The sequence below is a fragment of the Pelodiscus sinensis genome, chromosome 16 (genome assembly GCF_049634645.1).
Source record: "Pelodiscus sinensis isolate JC-2024 chromosome 16, ASM4963464v1, whole genome shotgun sequence".
NCBI lineage: Eukaryota > Metazoa > Chordata > Testudines > Trionychidae > Pelodiscus > Pelodiscus sinensis.
Genome location: NC_134726.1, coordinates 39021907 through 39043960, shown reverse-complemented (window position 1 = coordinate 39043960; position 22054 = coordinate 39021907).

Here is a 22054-nt window from a genome sequence, read left to right as displayed (position 1 = left end):
GCTGGAGTGTTTGCGGAAGATCTCTTCCAACAAAAGCTTCTTGCGCAAAAAGCCTGCAGTGGAGATGTAGCCTGAGTAGCACCGCACTCTGTAAGGAGCCCCACTGAGGTTGGAACATGACCCTTCGTAGATCCTGCTGGGTTTACTCCCCAAACTGGGCCACACATTTCAGTCCAGGACAGAAACCCCCTTTCAACCGTACTCATGAATCTCATTAAGCTCCGCCCCTCCACGTGACATCACCATTTCCATAGCAACAGACGTACTTCAAAACGAAGAACAGAGAGGGAAGGGGAAGAAACGGGCTAAACACAAACCCCTAATTGGCCTGCAGAAACCCGAGGCCGCAGGGCGTGGGGTGCTGCGAGGGCTGACTGCCACTCGGGGGGCAGCCGGTGTAACTTACAGTGGCGCGGTCTGGCCGTATACAAGGCTTGCGGCGACGCCCGGAAGCAAGCCAGACGCAGCCCCGTGTTAGGAATGAGGAATGGAGCTGGGTTCCCCCGGGAACTCCCCGTTGTGCCCCCTTCGGGCTCCCCTTCCAAGACCACTTACAGCGCGTCAAAGTCACGCGCCTCGCGGGGGGAGGAAACGTGCCGTTTGCCACGCCCTGGAGGTGCTTGGACACACACCCGTGGGGACTCGTCAGCCCCGTCGCTACCACTCCGCTGTCAGGCCTCAGTACAGGCCAACTAATGAACTTCCCCCACCAGAGCACTGCCCAGAGACGGGACCGCCAGCTAAGACCCTCCCGTGCTGGAGGCCACACCCCTGACTCAGCAGTGTCAGCTGACTAGCAGCAGACTGCTGATTGGACACTCCTGGGTATAAAGCTTCCTCCCCGTCCCATCCTTTCTCTGAGCAACTAATGGCTAGGCCTGGTGATGCCCCGACTCCCTGAGTCCAAGTCACTGCCGTGTTACCCCCGACTCCATCCCTGTGGCTGCTTCCTCACCCCAACCCTGCCTTTCGCCCGGGTTTGGCTTCTGACGCCACCTGCCTTCTTTGGATTCTTACTCGGGCTTTGCCCCTCGGCATGACTTCAGGCCTCGACCCTAACTCTGCGCCTGGCTCTGAGCACTAGGCCAGACCACCCTGTTACAGCCCCGACAACGCTGTAATTCAACCCCAGGGGAGAGGTCTGACCTAGGTGCCCCTTAAACTCTACATAACCCTTCTCCCCATGGGGATGGATCACAGGCAGTCCATATATTAGGGACTGCAGACCAGCAGAAAAGTCCATCCTGTGAGCTACCTATTGTGCCGCTGTAATATTCGGCATCACCCTGCCTTTCGCCCAGACAGCATGCTGATTTCAGGGGAGAAATCCACGGACCGGAGGGGCTATGATTTTCCATCCAGGCCTTTACATTTCAGTTACTGTCACTGGGCTGGGGCCTCATACAACAACTAGGCTGGACGTGGAGGAGACTCTTCAGATGATGGAGAGAAACGTCTCACTTCTCAGCCCTCAAGGCTGTGCTAACTCCCACTTGCACAGACCCGCGAGTACCAACCCCCCCCCCCACCATGTGCGGCCTGATGCTGCAGACGTAAGCGGCCCCGTTTTCAATCGCTTGAGGCCTAGGGGCGTTCCTTGCCAAAGGAGCGCCGTGGTTTGATCACCTGATCCCAGCGTTGCCAGGATTTGTGACCATGCTATGCGCTCCAGCGGGATTCACACAATGGGCGCGGCCCAGCACTGGGAGGTGGGATGTCGGGCGCTGGGGCTTGGTGCCAGGGGATCAGGTGAGCAGTGGGGGGGCTAAGGCAACTCCCTGCCTGTCCTGGCACCACAGGCTGCGCTGCCCTCCAGAAGCAGCCGGCAGCAGGCCTGGATCCTGGGTGAGGGGAATACACAGGGCTCTGGGCACTGCCCCTGCCACCAGCACTAGCGCCGCACTCCCATTGGCTGGGAACCGGCTGCCGGCTGCTTCTGGGGCCAGCATGGTCCACGGGGCCTGGAGAGGCAGGAAGCTGCCTTAGCCGCCCTGCTGCACCGCTGCCTGGGCACTGCTCAAGGGAAGTCCCTCCTGCCCCAGCCCTGCCCCCCCCCCAGTCTGGAGCCCCCGGGGGCACCCCAAAACTCATCTTCAGCCCAACCCCGGAGCCCACATGCCAGTCACATTCTGCTGGATCACGGCACCAGCAATTGTCTTCCACTGGGTCATGAGAAAAAAAGTTTGAAACCCCTGAAGTATTCCGTTCCCGCAATGACAGGTGCCATACAGGCAGACAGACAGACAGATAATACAGCGCGCGCGCGCACACACACACGCACACACACACACACACACACACACACACAGAGATATGTAGGTTGTGATGCCCCAGGACTGTCGGAGCTCCGCCTCAATTCCCAAACCTCCTTTTGTACAGCACTGTGCTCCTAAGAACGGAGTCCGGTGAGTTCTCCCGGAGCCTGCTGCCCCTGGGCACTAGACGCTCCCCTCGTCATCTGGGTGTCTGTGCCCACGGTCAACGAGGACTGTGCCCAGGACAATTAGACCCCCTGGAGATTTAAGGGGTGCTTTGCGATCCAGGCCCCAAGAATAGCAGCCGAGAACGCAAAGAGCTGTCAGTGATCGGCTGCCACTTATTCTGTCATTATGAGCAAACACGTTTCCTTATCAGCCCTGCACGTCTCTGCACAATGTCGATCGTTTGGCTGACGTATTTGTTTTAATTTTCCCAGTGAGGCAGCAAACCCGTAAATTGGGAGCGGTAATTAAATTGCGGCGCACACTGCACGGCTACATGCAAGGGCCACGAGAGGGCCTCCAACCGTGGAAGAGAAGCCCCAGCAAAGACTCTCTTGCAGCGGCAGGAGGTCACAGCCCCCGGCTGAAGATGGATCCCCTGGCTTATGAGTAGTAATCAATTTAGGCCAGGGGTGGGCAATAATTTTCACACAGGGGCCATTTAATGAATTCTGGTACATAGTCACAGGCCGGTTCCACACACCCTCTCCCCGGAAGGGGCGGGGCCTGGGTGGAAGGGCGGGGCTTGGGCAGAAGGGGCGGAGCCTGGGAACTAGCTTTCCCTCAGAGCTGTCTGGGGCCAGAGGCTTTGAATTAAAAACACAGCAGAGGACTCGTGGCTCCTGGCCCCACCACCACGTTACCTGGCAGCCGCCCTGGGTGGCTGAAGCAATTGAAAGGACTCACAGCTCAGGGTAGCGCCAGGACCAGGAGCCATTTCAATAGAATCCTGCTGCCCGAGCCACCAGCTGGAAATTCAGTGGCACGAGCAGCAGGCTATTAATAGACAGTGGCCAGGTGCCACCCGCAGAGAGCTGTCGGTGCGATGCGGGTCGGATCCAGACCCCGGGCTGCTTCTTGCCCAGCATTTCATTCCACCCCTGAGGTCGTGTGGTTTTCTCCTGCCCCCACATCTGTTGGGGGGGGGCATGGAGGGAGAAAGGTGGAGCCAGGCTAATCGCCCCTAACGGTTATCCATGTCATCGCTGTGTCACCAGGCTGCCTCGTGCTACAAGCGTGTGCAGGACACAGTGTGCACCAGGATGGCACCAGGCCAGCCGACCAAGAGGAGGTGACACAGTGCAAATCTCTGGAACAGCCAATATTGTATGTTGGACTTGAAAAGGCCGAGGGAGGGGGTCAAAAGAAAAGGGGAGGGAAGCATTTTATGAAACTTTCATTGAGTGTCCCACCTCCTAGTGCCTCAGAAGGGAGCTGTGTTAATCTAACTTTAAAAACAGCAAGGGGCCAGTGGCACCAGGAGCTGTCGTGGGCAAAACCCACTTCCTCAGATGAGCTGGCGGGGAGGAAAAAAGGGGGTCGATATAGCAGAAAAATATATAGCAAGAAAAGATTTACCCCCATTTTACAGATTGAAACTGAGTCACAGAGAGATGAAGCGATTTTCTCCAGAGTCAGCCCCGGTTAACAGCAGAGCTGGGGATCGAATCTGGAGTATAAGTGTTCCTGCTCCTACTGATAAAACTCAGAGCCGCCCACTGGCTGCTCAGAATATTAATGGCCTCGACGCTTAACACAGCTGTGATCGCCGAGAGAAAGAGAGAGGGTATGTGCGTGTGTGCAGGCACACACATGATTCTGTGTCAGCTGTACAGGGTCAGGAAAACTATGGTACTATCTTAATATCTGCCTCCTCATAAGCTGATTAAAAGTGTTGTGGTGACGGTCACGTCTGTAGTTACAACAGAACTGGAACAATTTAGACAAAGAATATGGTTGAATTTGCTTTTGTTTTCTAGTGTGTTAGTGGTGCAAAATCTTTGCTTACTGTCTTGACGGTGACTCCCTGCTAATTTTCACCTCTCCTATCGCTGGGAGTTCTGGCATTTGAAGAGGCAGACTTTAAGAGGCGGCGTGTGGATGTGAGAGGAGACTTTCCCCTGTATCCAGTAGATTATACTTTGCCTTGGAAGGACAGGACTATAATGGGAAAATGCCAATCATTTGTCAATTTCTTTCCCCCCACCTCACTCAGAAACAAATGGAAAAGGCGTTTCCCCCATGAACAACACAGAGAGAGGAGAGCACATTGGAAATATTTTTAAAGCAGAGTTACACGCAAAGTTTAATTGCCGGGTTGAGCTTTACATTTCTGAATCTGGACTTCTAGAGTCACTACATTTTGCATAACTAATAATTAGTATCTGAGGATTTGGGTTTTATTATTTTTCTTCTCAGGCAAACATTTAAGTTGGCAAAAACTAGGGGGAAAAAATCTCTGGAAATAAACAGCTGTGATCTATCTGAGTTCATAACACCTGTGTTTGAGACACATGAGACTAAGCCTATGCTCAGATTAAGGGAGAATTTAGGCCTAGACTGTGGGTTTCAACTCAGTCACTCTAGATTTAAAAGGGTGCTGCAGGTTCCAGTGGGACAGATGAAAAGGAGGTGAAATCCCTGCTTTTCATAGAATCAATGTGGCGATTTTTCCTTCACCTTTCCCTGGCTCTTCCAGGAAAGGATATGGTGAGAGCATGCTATGTTAGCAGCAGGGTTTACTGCAGCCCTGAAACTGCTCTAAATTACATGGAGGTGGGGGGGATAAATCAATCCCCAACAGCCTTGGAGGATCAGGGAACTCAAAGGTGGTTTACAGCTACCCAGGTGTGACAGGGTCAGGCTAGAGGGCTAGCTTAGAAGGGGAGAAAGGCAGCTGTAAAAAGCAGAAACCCCTCTCCTAATTAGCCGGGACCTATTTCAGGGCAGCCAGAAGCAGCTGACCCGGATGTAGCATGGGCGGAGTGAGAACAGCCAAGACAGGGCTGCTCTAAATTAATTAAGGGCCAGTTGATGTCACTTCAGGCAGCCACTGGGTCTTTCCAAGAACCTCCCCTGCGGAGGGAAGGGGGAGGAAGGAGGTTGGAGTGAGATGGTGACTAGACCAGATGAGGAGAGGATCCGACAACCGGAGAACTGTCGGCGTTGCCGTTGCCAGAGCCAGCGGGGAAAGTGAGGGGCTCTGACGGGATGTTTGGGCTCCCTCCCCCAAGTAGCCTGGGAGCCAGGCTGGGGAGGTCTGCTTCCCCATCTCCCCCAACCCCCTTTGTTGCCGAGGGACAAAAGTCCAAGTCCCCTCAAGGGCAAAGGGAGCCGTGCTGCAATACCAGACTGTGGATTAAATGGGGTCTGGGGCTCAGGAGTGGGACGGACCGTACCCCCCCAGGTCTCTTCCCCCTGGGCTCAGCTGCCCCAGGTAGAGCTCCGGTTGTACCTGAGGCTTTGGCCCAATCTTCTGTTGACTGAATGAAGTCTCAGGTTGAGGGTTCTAGTCTGTGAAATCCAGCCAACCAGAGGAGGCGGAACATGGCCGCCTACGCCAGCCTCGGTTCTGCAGTGCCGACGCAGGCCGGGCCCCGGGAAAGCAAAGGCGAGCGCAGCGGAAGGAGGGGATCAGAGGCCCGGATTAAGCAAGGACCACTCGGCCTGGGCTGCCCACAGCGCGATCAGGGAGCAGAGCCCCGGCGGGTTAGAGCAGCGCTGAGGCTTCACGCACAGACGTCCAAGATACCTGCAGGGGGGCGAGGGCGCGTAATGCCGGGCAAACGTCTAGCTGCCGCAGGAGGCTTTGTGCAGGAAGCAGAGGCCTTGCCCGTCCCCGGGTTCACATGGAAAGTGGCACCCGATTCCCAGGGAGGATTAAGGACCCGTCTTCGTCAAGCCGACGGTCTGGGGCAGGCGTGGGGTCATCGGAACAGAACCGTCGGCAATGGGCGTGAGACGCAGACAGGGCCAAATCCGGCCTGGCCATAACCCCCGTGGCGGCAGTACAATCGCTGCAGGGCTTCAGTTGGACTCTCCGCGTGTCCCTCGTGTGGCCGGTTTGGAGCCGTCCCCTGGCGGCGGGCCATGCGCACAGGCCCCTGCGGGGCTGCCGGGACGGCTCCGCCGCCCGCCACGCTGTGACCCAACAGCGATGGGCTTGTTTGCTTTGGGCTGTGAAGGAGCCGGGACGGCTTGGCTTCCAGGAGAGGCGCCACCTCACCAACCACGCTCAGGCAACTGTAACCACTTCCTGCAGGAGGCCCCGGGGAGCACGGCTGTCGTGAACGTGGCGGGTTCACCGCGGCGCCGGGGGAAGGGCTTCGCTGGAGCCACCACGCTGGCTGAAACGGAGTGTCGGGGGGGCGAGGGGGGGCCGTCTGCCAACAGACACGCGCGCCTGGTGCACCGCCTCATGAATCGAGTCAGACAACGGAGACGTTCCACTCGCAGCAAGATGGCTGCTGCTCTCTCCGTTTCACACAGACAAGCCTTCTTCTCCCCCTCTCAGACCTACCCGTCCCAGGCACTGCGCCAATACCCGTTAACCACCAGCCTGGCGCGAGCCCCTGGCCCTCTCGAAAAGCCCCATCCCCCACCTCGCAGCCAGCAGCCGCCCTTTCTCCTGGCTTCTCTCTGGAGAAAAGTCAAATACAAAAAAAAAAAAAAAAAAACCCGGCGGGCCCACAGGCTGCTTGAGTTTCAGGCCCTTGGGGCCAGCTCTGCTCCTTGCTCCACGTGGGGGGAGAAAAGCCATCGGACGGGGTTGGTTGTTCGTTAGCCTGCGCCTGTTACCCAGGGGTGCCTTCAGCCTTCCCAGCCGGTTAGGAAGCGGGAGTTGTTCAAGGCCCTCGCTTGCCCTTTTGTCCTTACCAGAGGTGAAAGCTCGGAGCTGTGGCAAAAGCCAGCAGGGAGCTATGTAAAGAGCCGGCAGGGACCTGGGTTGCAAGAGGGCAGGACCAGTAAGAAATGCAAGTTACTTTCCCTGCTGGTCCTTGCCCATCACTAAGTGGGTCCTGGCTTCTGCGACACCCTCCCCGACCGGTGCCCTTTGCGTTTAACCAGAACTTTGGCCTCTGGGCAGACACAAACCCCTGGGAAGTCTCCCGATCTGAGGGAAACAAGCCCTGGAACTAGCCACAAAATGAAACATGGACATCAGAGGGCTGGGTCTCCCCTGCGCTGCCCCTAGTGCCCTGGCCCTTCAACACGGCATCAGCCTCTGTCATGGTGTAACCCACACACCTAGGCTGTCTACACTCGCAGCTTCTTGCACAAGTACAGCCGTTCTTGCACAAGAATCCGCAGAGCGTCCACAGTGCCCGCCCGCACTTGCGCAAGGACATTTACAGTCCGGCGTGGTAAGAGGGGCTCCTTGCGCAAGAGCGACGCTCTTTTTTGACAGGTGTAAGCCCTCTTGTGCAGGAGCTCTTGCACAAGAGGGCAGTGTGGATGCTCAGCAGGGATTTCTTGTGCAAGAAAGCCCTATGGCTAAAATGGCCATCAGAGCTTTCTTGTGCAAGAGAGTGTCCACACTGCCATGGGCACATCTTGCACGTGGCAGTGTGGACGTTTTCTTGCACAAGACTTCTTGCACAAGAACCCTTGTGCAAGATGTTCTTGCACAAGAAGCCACCAGTGTAGACATAGCCCTAGTGCAGTTATTGAGCAATGCAAGTGGTACCTAGACCACAGCAACAGTTAAGACCAAGAGACCTCTACAGCATGGTCTGGGAGGCAGCTGGCTTTTAGCTCAGAGGGTAGAGGCTCCTATACTCCGCTTCGGAGAGCCCAGGTTCAAACCCGCCTGGAGACGGTTACAATGGCACGCCCTGCTTGCACTGGTGTATGGGGCACCGGGAGGAGCAGGGCGGGGTGCCAGCAGCGGCTCTGTGGGGCTGTGCAGGATGATTAGCGCGTCCCAGCTGTGCAGGGAGTGGTCCACCAAGCAGCCCTGGCGCCTCCCTCACAAGGCGCACGAGCTGACCAGGACGCAGCCTCACACCCACGTGATGGCAAGCGATCCGGGTGGGCGGGGGCTGGAATTTACGAGAAGAAACGGCGAGGGGCAAGTCGGGAACCATCTTGCCGTGGGGAGCCAGGAGGCCGTCGAAGTCTCCAAGCAGAGCGACTGGAGCCGCGCCACACCAACCCAGAGGGCGAGGCGGCTGCAGGGCACAGCCCTGGGCCCGTGAAAGGAACCTCCCTGGAGAAGCAGCCGCAAGCCCTTCGAGGTACCTCAGGGCCACACGGAGCCCCGGGGACCCGCTGGAGCCCCCGAGCAATGGGGAGGGGACCACGGGAGGGAACGCCCCTCTGCAGAGAGCCCCCGGGGGCATTCGTTCAGTGGCACCTTCCCCGCCCCGGGTCACAGAGAAGACCGGGGGCGAGGCCAAGAACCTGGCTGGAAGAAGGTGGGGGCCACATGCTGCTCGGGTTTGGAGGGAGCTTTGCCTCCCGGGTGCTAGAGCCGCTCAGGGACTCAAAGTGCAGCCAAACAGGGACATTGCGGGGGTGTCCTGAATCGAAGTCCTCACCACAGCGCCTCCTGCTGGTCACTCGGGGAAGCGGAGTGCCTGCCTCAGAGCGCCCTCTGCTGGCGGCTGGTGCAGTCTCTGGTGCAGGCCTTCTGTTGGGTCAGCCCCGGGTCCCTCTCTGGCCGCGGTGCCCTTTGCTCCTAGTCCCGCCCCTGCCCTCTGGGGGCCTCCTCGCCCAAGGAACCCCCAACCCCCTACCTCACCCACGCGTGCCAGCCGCCATCCAGCCCCTGCCCTCAGGGCACACTGCAGCCAGACACGGCCACCCATCACTGGCAAGGGGGGTGGTCCCGCTGCCTTCTCCTGCCCCGCTGCCCTCCGGCCTTGCCTCAAGCCCTGCAGCCAGAGCCCCCCAGCTCCACCTGCCTTTCCCCAGCCCGGCTCTGTCTCAGGCAGCTTCTCAGGCAGCCAGGTCCCTCCTGCTCCCCAGCTTGAGCAAGAGCGTCTGTTCTCCCCTCCAGGAGCCCTTATTTCTACAGCCCCAGCCGGGCCCGCACGGACTGCCTCTGCCCCAGCTGCAGGCCCCACAGCTCAGCCCTCCCCAGGGCTGGGTTTAATCGAGCCAGAGTGAGGCAGCCCCCCCGCCACAGTGGAACAAATCTTGGTTCCAGCGCTCTTCCACGATGGCTTCCAGGGAGCCGGAGTGAGAGCGTGTGGAAGAGGGTATGTACCGGGGCACGAGGCCGGGCGTGGCGGGTGCCTCCTGGAAGCTCCCTGGTTTTGGATCGTGCACCCCGAGACGATGCGCGGGGGACACTGGCGTACGCACAGCCCGTGCAGTGCTCCTTGGAGGGGCCAGGTGAGGCCTCGGGGACGAGCGATGCTCTGCCAGTCTCTGCCAAGCCTGGCTTGCCCTCGCTGGTAAACGCGCCTCGCAGTAGCATGGGGCTCACATCCAGGAAAGCATTGCTGTTTATAGCAGTGGAGTCAAACCAGAACGGGGGGGCCCAGCTCCCTGTGGGCAGGCGGTCACCCTGCCCTCCACAGCTTCATAGAATCATAGAACTGGAAGAGACCCCAGAAGGTCATCAAGTCCAGCCCCCTGCTCTAGGCAGGACCAATCCCACTAAATCAACCTGGCCAGGGCTTTTTCAAGCCGAGACTTAAACACCTCTAGGGATGGAGACTCCACTACTTCCCTAGGGAATCATCCCAGCGCTTCACCACCCACTAGTGAAATAGTTTTTCCTAATATCCAACCTGGACCTCTCCCACCACAACTTGAGCCCATTGCTCCTTGTTCTGCCATCTGTCACCACTGAGAACAGCCTCTCTCCAGCCTCTTTGGAACCTCCCTTCAGGAAGTTGAAGGCTGCTCTCAAATCCCCCCTCACTCTTCGCTCCTGCAGACTAAACAGACCCAAGTCCCTCAGCCTCTCCTCATAGGTCATGTGCTCCAGCCCCCTAATCATATTGGTCGCCCTCCGCTGGACCCTCTCCAATGCGCCCACATCCTTTCTGTAGTGGGGGGCCCAGAACTGGACACAATACTCCAGATGCAGCCTCACCAAAGCCGAATAAAGGGGAATAATCAATTCTCTGGATCTGCTGGCAATACTCCTCTTAATGCACCCTAATATGCCATTAGCCTTCTTGGCTACAAGGTGCCCTGTTGACTCATCTCCAGCTTCTCATCCACTGTAACCCCCAGGTCCTTTTCTGCAGAACTACTACTTAACCGGTCGGTCCCCAGCCTGTAACAATGTTTGGGATTCTTCCGTCCCAAGTGCAGGACTCTACACTTGTCCTTGTTGAACCTCATCAGATTTCTTGTGGCCCAATCCTCCAATTTGTCTAAGTCACTCTGGACCCTATCTCTGCCCTTAAGCGTATCTACCTCTCCCCCCAGCTTAGTGTCATCCGCAAACTTGCTGAGGGTGCAATCCATCCCCTCATCCAGATCATTAATAAAGATATTGAACAAAACCGGTCCTAGAACCGAACCTTGGGGCACTCCGCTAGAAATCGACCGCCATCCTGACATCGAGCCATTGATCACTACCCGCTGGGCCCGGCCTTCTAGCCATCTTTCTATCCATCTTACCGTCCATTTATCCAATCCACAATCCCTTAACTTGCTGGCAAGAATATTGTGGGAGACCGTATCAAAAGCCTTGCTAAAGTCAAGGTATATAACATCCACTGACTTTCCCATGTCCACTGAGCCAGTTACCTCATCATAGAAGCTAATCAGATTGGTCAGGCACGACTTGCCCTTTGTGAATCCATGCTGACTGTTCCTAATCACTTTCCTCTCATCCAAGTGCCTCAATATGGATTCCTTAAGGATCCCTTCCATGATTTTTCCCGGAACCGAGGTAAGACTGACCTTCAGCTTCAGCGTATCTTCTGGTTGCTTTTCACCACTTTGCCAGCCCTCGCTGGAACGCGGCCGCTTCCCAGGGGAGAGCAGCCCTCGGGTTCCGCGGGTGGAAAGCCAGCTTGCCCGCCGTTGCTTTTCGCTGCCGAGTTGGTATTTCCCACGCCTGGCCCTGTTACAAAGCGACCCCCGGGGCAAAGCAGGCTCTGGGACCGAACCCCCGCGGGGGAGAGACCCCGTTGTAAGCGAGGCAGAGTTCAAACCACCTTTGCCAATGAATGAGAAGTTTTCCACCGTTACTTCTTCCAGCGTTCTTAACCAGAGTTCTGCACCGAATCCTAGATCACGAGAACTGGAAGGGACCTCAAGGGGTCATTGAGTCCAGCCCCCCGCCCCCACAGCAGATCCAAGCACCATCTAGATCATCCCCAACAAGTGTGTGTCCAACCTGCTCTTCAATATCTCCAAGAATGGAGATTCCACAACCTCCCCAGGCAATTTATTCCAGTGTTTCACCCCCTGACAGGCAGGAACTTTTTCCTAATGTCCAACCTCAACCTCCCTTGCTGCAGTTTAAGCCCATCGCTTCTTGTCCATCTACACGTCTCACTCTGCTGCTGCCATGCACTGTCCACGGCTGGTAATTTGCAGTCGTACCCTGCTGGGTTGATGCTCTGCTGGAGAAAGACGAAGGAATGGTATTTATCGACTTGCGTTCCATGCCTGCCTTTCCTCCCGCCCCATCCTCTCACCCCATATTTACTCAGCTGCCTCTGGTCCTGCCTTCGGGGCCAGGGAAGGACAATTACGTAGGAGCCTTAGGCCCCTGAAACGCTTTCCAAGGGCGGAGGCGCTGACCCCGAGTAGAAATGTTGGAAGAACTTCTGAAAGGTCAATTTAATAAAAGCACCTAAAAAGCTCCCCAAGGCTCAGAGCCTCTGGCTTTTCAGGAGAGCAGGCGGACACGTCCCCGAAACAAAACCAGAGAGGAAGCAGCATCCCAGCTGTTTCAGCTCTACCCCAGATGTGGCCAGCTCAGAGGGGCTTTGCGGTAGGAATTTCTGCTCCTGGTCCCAGGTGAACCTTCACATGCAAAGGGCGGAGGGAATTTTTTTTAAACGTGCACGCGCACCGGGGCTGAGCCCAAGAGCTTGGCGAGTTAGGCAGAGGTGAAAGGAACTTACAGGTGCTGGCCTCTCACAAACTCCCCCCCCCCCCTCCACACACACACACACCGGGGAGGGCAAGTAGTCACAGGGAGGGGCGGGCGGTGACAATCCTGTTACATCACCTCAGAGCATCCATGGACGGATTCCGCCAGACGAGACGTAAAAGCTGAAAACGGAAGAGGAGCTCTCCTGTCACATACGGCGGATGGAAAATATTTGTCGTTAAAGCAAGAACCCTGATTTTGTTATGAATGCAGCTTTGTTCCCAGTGGAGCGGGTGTGGGGAGACATAGGATAGAGGGCTGAGGGTGTGTGTGTGGGGGGGGTGTCAGGGCAGAGAGTGGGAGTTTGGGAATCTCAGGGTGGGGGGTTGGGTGTGGGCACTGGCGTCAGGGTGGCGGGTGTGTGGGAGACGCCAGAGATGCAGGGCAGGGGGTTGGGTGTGGGGGGCTCAGGGCAGGGGGCTGAAGGTGTGTGTGGGGGGTGTCAGGGCAGGGGGTGGGAGTTTGGAAAGCTCAGGGCGGGGGGGTTGGGTGTGGGCACTGGCGTCAGGGTGGCGGGTGTGTGGGAGACGCCAGAGATGCAGGGCAGGGGGTTGGGTGTGGGGGGCTCAGGGCAGGGGGCTGAGGGTGTGTGGGGGAGGTGTCAGGGCAGGGGGTGGGAGTTTGGAAAGCTCAGGGCGGGGGGGTTGGGTGTGGGCACTGGCATCAGGGCGGCGGGTGTGTGGGAGACACCAGAGACGCAGGGCAGGGGGCTGGGTGTAGGGGACTCAGGGCAGGGGGTTGGGTGTGGGAGACGCCAAAGACACAGGGCAGGGGGCTGGATGTAAGGGGATCAGGGCAGGGGGTTGGGTGTGGGAGACACCAGAGACGCAGGGCAGGGGGTGGGGTGTGGGGGGCTCAGGGCAGGGGGCTGAAGGTCTGTGTGGGGGGTGTCAGGGCAGGGGGTGGGAGTTTGGAAAGCTCAGGGCGGGGGGGTTGGGTGTGGGCACTGGCATCAGGGCGGCAGGTGTGTGGGAGACACCAGAGACGCAGGGCAGGGGGTTGGGTGTGGGGGGCTCAGGGCAGGGGGCTGAGGGTGTGTGGGGGAGGTGTCAGGGCAGGGGGTGGGAGTTTGGAAAGCTCAGGGCGGGGGGGTTGGGTGTGGGCACTGGCATCAGGGCGGCGGGTGTGTGGGAGACACCAGAGACGCAGGGCAGGGGGCTGGGTGTAGGGGACTCAGGGCAGGGGGTTGGGTGTGGGAGACGCCAAAGACACAGGGCAGGGGGCTGGGTGTAGGGGACTCAGGGCAGGGGGTTGGGTGTGGGAGACGCCAAAGACACAGGGCAGGGGGCTGGATGTAAGGGGATCAGGGCAGGGGGTTGGGTGTGGGAGACACCAGAGACGCAGGGCAGGGGGTGGGGTGTGGGGGGCTCAGGGCAGGGGGCTGAAGGTGTGTGTGGGGGGTGTCAGGGCAGGGGGTGGGAGTTTGGAAAGCTCAGGGCGGGGGGGTTGGGTGTGGGCACTGGCATCAGGGCGGCGGGTGTGTGGGAGACACCAGAGACGCAGGGCAGGGGGTTGGGTGTGGGGGGCTCAGGGCAGGGGGCTGAAGGTGTGTGTGGGGGGTGTCAGGGCAGGGGGTGGGAGTTTGGAAAGCTCAGGGCGGGGGGGTTGGGTGTGGGCACTGGCATCAGGGCGGCGGGTGTGTGGGAGACACCAGAGACGCAGGGCAGGGGGCTGGGTGTAGGGGACTCAGGGCAGGGGGTTGGGTGTGGGAGACGCCAAAGACACAGGGCAGGGGGCTGGGTGTAGGGGACTCAGGGCAGGGGGTTGGGTGTGGGAGACGCCAGAGACGCAGGGCAGGGGGTGGTGTGTGGGGGGCTCAGGACAGAGGTGTGGGGGGCGCAGGAGTCAGGGCTGGGGGCGGGGGAGAAGTCCTGTTTGTCTTGGGGTACACAAGGCAAATGAGCCTCGGAAGGGCTGGAAACTCTGGAAAGCGAATTGGGGGCGGGCTCGTTCCCCTCCGGATTTAGGTCAGATCCGTTCTGGTTTCAGCCACGGCTGCCATCTTCTTAACCAGAAGGGAGCCGGCTGCTGAAGAATCAGGCCCTTGGGCCGGCCAGTCTGCAGGCGGCTCTTGGCCGGGGACCAGAGATTCATGGCGGGGCACTGGAAGGGTTCTCCGGCCGCCGTGCCCCAAGATGCAGGAGGATCTGCCACGCTCCATCCCAGGCATCTGCGCCTGGAGCCGGGAAGGCCCTTCCCTTGTTTTCCTGCCTCCAGGGCGCAGAGCGGCTCGAGCAGCCGCCGGTTTTCCCACCCTGCGGCAGGGCTGGCTGCTGCTGGAGGGGAGGAAGGATTCCAGCTTCCACCCGCGCCAGCTGCACTGTGCTGATAACTCTGCTGGAATCCAGGGCCCTGCAGGCCCCACGCTGAGAACAACGGAAGCCTCCTCGAAGCCCTGACGCGTCGGGAAGGAGAGTCCCGCCCATTTCACAGAAAGCAAAACAGAGGCTGCTCTGCACCGGAAAGTCCTCGCTCTATCAGCCAAGGCCAGTTTTTCCTCAAGCTGCATGCAAGGCAGTTTCCCGCCCAGGGAAGGTTTGCTCCCTCCACCCCCAGCTCCCCTAGCCCTGGGTTCCAGAGGGCCAGAGAGTAACCAGAGACGCAGAGAAAGCAGAGAAGATTGGATCATTTTCCACAGCTCTCAGCAAGGGGGGGGGGAGGAGAATTCCTCCCTCTGGAGCCGGCCAGCACCCGGACGGGATTAAAGTGCTGTCTCTAGACCTTCTGCACAAGGTGAATTTCACCTTGGAGAGGAGGGAGCATTTTGCTCCCGCTAGTCATTAGGCTTCTCCCTGCAAACAAACGGACCCAGCTCGGCCTGGAGCCTCTGGTCTCCGCTTTGCAATTTGCTCTTCTATTTTCGTGTCAGAGCAGCTGGTCAGCGCTCAGGCTCCCGGCTGTCAAAGGACTCAGCGCCGCAGGTCCCTGCAAATAGAGCCCCGGGCAGCTCCAAAATTAGCAGCCGCCAGAAGGAGCGGCGGGTGTGGATACCTGCGGAGAGCGAGCGGCGAGCCCCACACGGGCAGGGGTCTAGAGATAAGAAGGGCACCCGCATCCGTAGCCGCCAAGGCGAGCGCCCCACAGCCCCCTCCGCCAATGAGGATACCCACGGGTTTGCAGGGCTCTACCTGCGAACCAGCAGGCACGGCAGGGCGGGGGGGGCAAGGTGGCGCCATGCTTCCAGAAGGGGCGGGGCCTCAGGGGGGAGGGGCTGGGGCAGCCCACCCTCAACACCCCCTGGAGCATGCCACGCAGCGTTCTGGGGGCAATTTAAAGGATCTGGGGGGCTGCAGCGACTGGGAGTCCTGGGTCCTTTTGAATCACCAGACCATCTTTGCCCCTCCCCACCCCCAGGCCGGAGCACAGCCCCTGTGAAAAGGGGCAAACGCAGAGCAGCCCCCTGTGGCCAATGTTATGCTTAAGCGACACCCCCACTTCCCCAGTCGAGGGCGGGGAGACGCTGCCGGACCCCGGCAGGAGATCTCCCCCGACCAGCCGGACTCACGGTGAGCTGGGCTGGATGCTAGGGCTACGTCTAGGCTGCACGCCTTTCTCGACAGACGCTTTACTGTCGACAAAGCCTCTGTCGAAAAGGAGCGTCTGGACCACGACCGGTATTGTCGACCAAGCAAAACGCTTTTTCGAAAGACAGTCTAGACGCTCTGTCCAAAAAGCACAGTTTGCATGCAATAGCGCCTTTCTGCGAGAGAAGGCGCTAGTCCTCGTAAAATGAGATTTACCGCTGTCGACAAAACTGCCGCGTTCTGTCGACTTACTGTCAACAGAAGGCGACGGTAGTGTAGACGCAGGTATCGTTTTGTCGACAAAAGCCTGTAGTCTAGACACACCCCAGGTGCGATGACCAATGTCAGCACTAGCCGGGAGCAGCTTCAGTGCTGGTGCCTGTCAGAGACCAGACCCTGATTCAGCTGGAAACTGGGTCTGATCCAGTCCGCCTGCCCCTATTTTCTACTGGGTTTGTGTGGTTCACAAGAGCCTTCCTGAACGGCCGGGGCTGGCGCGTCGCAGGGGGTAGTGATGGATGGTACAAACAACAAACTTTCAGCTTGTACAGCCGAGTAGCGTAGACTAGGGATGTAAGAGTGTAATTACTTAAACGGTTCACCCGTAAGCATGAGCTTATCGGTTGCCGTAACGGTTACCCGCTGGCTCCTGGCCCGGCTCCTGGGGAGTTGGCTGCCACCCTGCACCGCTGGCTCTTGGGAGCAGGTCTGGGAGCTGGTTTAAAAGCCGGCTCCCAGCACGCACCGGTTCCCAGGGAGCCAGCTGCCACCCTGCACCGCTGGCTCTTGGGAGCAGGTCTGGGAGCTGGTTTAAAAGCCGGCTCCCAGCACGCACCGGTTCCCAGGGAGCCAGCTGCCACCCTGCACCGCTGGCTCTTGGGAGCAGGTCTGGGAGCTGGTTTAAAAGCCGGCTCCCAGCACGCACCGGTTCCCAGGGAGCCAGCTGCCACCCTGCACCGCTGGCTCTTGGGAGCAGGTCTGGGAGCTGGTTTAAAAGCCGGCTCCCAGCACACACCGGCTCCCAGGGAGCCAGCTGCCACCCTGTGTTGTGGGCTCCTGGGGAGTGGAGCCAGCAGCCAGTTCCCAGCATGCACAGGGGTTGGCACCATTGCCAGGGAGCCGGCTGCACTGCGGGCCCTATAGTATAAGCTTTGTACTGCAGAGCCTGCAGCGTGTCACCATGTAACCACGAAGATTTTTAACCGTTACACGGTTCCCTAAGTAACCGCTGCTTAACCTCCCTCGTGTAGACCTGCGTCATTTTCCTGGCAGGGCGTCTGGCTGTTTGAGCCCCTACAAAAATGGGCCGAGAAGGGGGTTTGCTCTCCAAACCAGCCAGGCCCAGAGACCTCCACAGGAACCCAAGCGGCTCACTTGGTGAGGGGGCGGCTGCTAGCAGCACAGCGCCACCTCTTCAGGACACTGTGAACCCGCCTGCCCAGTCTCCGCAGACGGCGGCGGCCCCCTCGCCACGCCCAGGAAGCCCCCGCAGAAAGTGGCCCTGGCATTAGCCTCCCTCTTATCAGAAGGAAACAAAACGCAGGGGGAGGGGGAGGAGGAGGGGGAGCCCGGGCTAGCCAGGAGGTCGTCTTCCGAACCCAGCCGTGTTGGCTCGCAGGGAAGCGGCGTTGACCATTGTTTTAAAGATGGTTTTGCATTTCGAAACAGCAGCAGCAGGAAAAGGCTGACAACCCCCCGCGAGCCGCACGCTGCCAGAGACCTCCACCGGCCCCAGCCTGCTCCCGCTGGAGGCTGAACTGGCAGGCGTCTAAGCCAGCGGGGTTCAAATGAGGGGTCGCACCCCAGCACGGGGCGGTGGAACGTCCCAGCTTGGGGCTCGGTGCAGGGGGATCAGGTGAGCAGGGGGGGAGGTAAGGCAGCTCCCTGCCTGTCCTGGCCCTGCAGGCTGCGCTGCCCCCCAGAAGCAGCCGGCAGCAGGATGTGGGGGAGGGGAGTACACAGGGCTCTATGCACCGCCCCGAGCACTAGCTCCGCCCTCCGGTCAGCTGGGAACCTGCTACCGGCTGCTGGGCCCAGCATGGCCTGTGGTGCCAGGAGAGGCAGGAAACTGCCTTAGCCCCCACCCCTCTGCCCCCACTGCACCACTGACTGGGAGCCCCTCCTGCCCCAGCCTGGCCCCCTGAAGCCGGAGCCCCCTCCTCCACCCCAGAGCTCCACCCTCAGCCCCGCACTGCAGTCACATGATGCTGGGTTGCGGCACATGCAGAGGAGGCAGGGAGCAGAGCCCAGGCTAGCCCGGCCCTCTGTCCCATTGTCCCTTGGGAAATACGGTCACCGGCGGTAGGGCTGCCAGGTGTCCGGTTTTGAACCGGCCGTCTAGTCTTGGAGCTTTCTGTTCGGGAAACCCATTGAGAAAGTATCCATGTGGGGTATTCTCTAACTCAGATGCACTGCAGATTGTGAGGGAAGGTCAAGCGTGTCCGGGATTTTTGTTGAAACCATCTGGCAACCCTAACCCATGATTACCCAGACGCCACCGCCCCACCCAGCGCCTGGGCTCTGCTGTGCAGATCACATCCCAGGAAGGCAGCTTTCAAACACGGTCAGCTCAGGGTGCACTGAGCCGCGCCCCACACGCCACCACACTGCTTCCTGCCTCTCCGGCCCAGAGCAGGGGGAGGGCAAGCGCTCAGGGGCAGCAAAGCTCCGCCCCCAGTGCGCCTACAGCAGGTGTTCTGGGGGCGGAGCCAGATCTGGGAAGGCAAAGCCTCCCCCTGCCTCGCAGACCCGGTGCCTATGAGTGGGAGCGGCTCATTCCCTGCATGCAAAATTCAACATGGACGCAAGCAGAAACCAGGCTGTCCGATCAAAACGGCGCCGCGCCCTGGGGCTCCTAGACTAGCAAATGGACTTGGGCATCCGCTTGCGCAGGCCGCAGCCACGTCGGCTGCCTTTGTTTCGGTGGCTCGTGACTGGGGGTGGGGAGGCTGCTTTGCAAGTGATGTTCACACGCGGGCGTGCACAAGAGAAAGAGAACAGCACGGAGACCTTGCGAACATTGGGGGAGGAAATTCCAGACAAAGACAGCAGGCAGCCGGCAGCCGCTCCTGTTTCACGAGCATTCCCCGTGCAGCTCCCCTTGGGGCTGTAGAAATGAATGAGGGATGGGGACAGGGTAGGAGCTGTGCCCATGGGTTATAATTTGACCCACAGGCTGGGCACCAGGGTCGTTAGGAGGCAGATCCTGCAGGCTGAGAGCGGCCTTCTCGAAGGATGGGGAGAAGCAAAGAGAGCAGGATTTCTCTCCTGGCTCTGGTGCTAGCAGAATCAGCCACACGGACTTGGTGGACTTCAGCCCTGAGGCTTGGAGGACAAAATGAACTAAACAAACCCCTGGTAAACCGCCCTTTCTTTTTAAGGCTGGGATTTTTTTCCAGCCCCAGATTGGGAAGGGAAATCTTAACAAAGTAGCAAAGTGAGGATTCCCAGATGCTTCTGAGAGGGAGGGGGGCAAGGCTTGGCTTGTTTCACAAAGCTGTCATCCATCATTTCCCCGGACACTTGGCATCTTCTTGGTCTGCCTGTGCACAAGGATGGTATTTTAATGTGAGTCTTTGGGGAGGGATGCTGTTCAAAAATACAGAACCTCTCTGGGTGGTGAGCCTGAAACAGAGGTTGTGGGTCCCTTCCTTGTCAGCGCTTGCAGTAGGGAAAGTGGAAGGGCTAAAGAAGCAGGTGGCAAGTGTGCTTCGGAGGAAGGAAAAGCCTGTGTTAAGATAGCTACACAGAACACTGAAGCCAGGGCAAAGCTGGTAAATATCACAGAGGGTAAAACTGACATCGTGCTGAGACTCAGTGCATGGTCCAGGCAGCATTTCAAATCTTGCTGAGTTTTGGCCACAGCAGTTTACTGTGGCAATGAGTTCCACTGTCTAATTATGCAGCATGTGGATTTTTCTTCTTCTCAATGTTCGTTTTAAATTGAGTTGCGGGTTTCCTTGTGCTTGTATTACGAGGCAGGGAAGACAGACGCTCCCCATCTATCTTCTTTAGACAATTCTATAGACGTGGATCAGGTCCCATCGTATTCATCTGCCTTCTAAGGAAACAATCCCAGTCCTTTCACAAGAGTTTTTCTAAGCCCTTAATCATTCTGGTTGCCTTCTCAACTGTTTTCTAATGGAGGCTCTAGCTTCAGCTCTGGATTGTTTCACTTTTTTTTTTTTTTAAATGAAAGCCACGACTCCTATTTTGATCAGACTCAGTAACGATGATGCCAGAACCTGGGGCTATAATATCCAGGCTTTACTCACAGATCTTCAGCAAGCCCACTCGTTCCTTTCCCACTCGGCGAGATAGGAAATATTATCCCTTTCTCCCAACCTTTTCAGTCTCCTCTATATGAGCTGTAAACTCTTCGGGGGAAGGGCCTGTCTGGCAGCACCTCGGCAAAGCCAGGCCTCTGGAGGGCGGCTTCTCTCTCCCGCTTGCTTGGCGAATAGGCGGTGAACCTTGCAAAAAGCCAGGCCCGGAGAGGGCAGGGATCAAAAAGCAGCCCCACGGCTACAAAGGCCAGAAGTCTGCTCCCACGGGGTGGTGACGACGCCGTCTCCTGCCGGGCTGCGATGCTCTTACAAGAGGCTCCTCTGAAAGACGGATGAACCAGGCCAAGGCGGCGGAGGGGCCGGGCTGGTTCAAGGCCACCTGGGGCACCGAGCACAGCCCCACCCAGGGGTCCTAGCAGCCCCTGCCCCATACCTGGGACACCCCTCTCGGTGCGACCGTGGCCGGCTGCCTGCAGACTCAGGCCGCACTGGGGCCAGCAGGGCTGGCGACCTTCCTGGTTTGGGGGGTTGAAATAAGAACTAAAGACCTGGACGGAGCCCCACGACCCTGGGCCCCTTCGACAGCCAGGCCCGGCTAACCCAGAAGGGACCCCTGCCGCAGGGCAAGACTCAGGGGGAGCCGCTGCTTCTTGCCCCACCTCGCGCTTGCGTGGCAGCCGCCTTGCCTGGGGCATCCCCCGGAGGATCTCGAAGCCCTGGACGAGCACCGCAACAAATCCGGCCTCGCAGCCCCGCTGCTGGAAACGGCACTTTCCTTCTACCTCTCCTACGGGGGACGTACGGTGCAGCCAGCCCACGTCCTGCCACAGGCTCTGGGGATCCAGCCCTCGGCTTCTGACCGGGGTCCCCTCGATTTTTTCCCAGAGACATCCATTTGTCCAGGACTTCCTCCTCCGGTGTCGGTCCAGTCGGATGGAGCCCGAGGTACCCCGGGGCGACTCGGAGGGGAGCTAGGTCACCTCCCAGGATCTCTCCCAGCTCTTTGGCGTACCTGCGGGTCATGGGCGCAGCAGTTTGCTTCCCGCGCCTTGTGCTGGGCGTGTTGCAGCTTCTTCCTGTCACCCTGCACGGTCCCTGTCGCTCCTGCGCCTCCAGACGTGCCCGTAGAGACCGGAATCCCCACGGCTGGAGAGCGGCCGGGCCTGCGTGGCCTCCTCTCCCAAGCGTGGGTGAGGTCCAGCCCCGGGGCACAGCTCCCAGCCGGGATCTCGTGGGGCGTGGAGCAGGCGTGGCCGGCTGGGGAGAGGCCCCCGGAACACGCTGAGCAAGCAGGGGCTTTCCCATTTCAAAAAGAACCCAGGGCGGGTTTGGCACCGGACAGCAGGGCAGGAGAGTTCAAACGCTGACCAGAGAGGCCAGACGGGCATGGTGGGACGGGAAGGGTGCCGGAGGCCGGCCAGGCCCCCAGCGCTGTGTCCCCTGCAACTGAAAATGCCCCGGCAGGGCACCCCGAGTCACCCCGGCGGGCTGCCTGGAGGAGCGCCGCTGGCTGCCCGGCTCGCGGGGCCAGACGCCATCTCTGCTGCGGCTGAGTCCTGGCCCGCAGAGAGCCGGGAGACGCAGGAAAGTGCTGTCAATTGGCAGCAGGTCGGCAGCGCTGGGTGGGGGGGTCTATGCCCCTGGCCCACCCCGCTCAGGAGCTGGACTCGTCCAGTCTTTCAGCGTTGACAGAATTCGTGCACCGCGCTTGAGGCCGCGAAGCCAGCTCGCTGCCCTGCCAGGCTGGAATCGGGCAGCCAGACTCCGAGAGGGAGGTCGGGGCGGCGGGTATCGGAGGCAGGGGAAGGCATCGCCTTCCCAGACTGACAGGTGTGGTCCCGCCCCCACGCTGACCCCTGCTTCAGCCTGGCTCCCAGACTGCTCTGGGCTTCAGCGGGCTCCGGGGCCAGG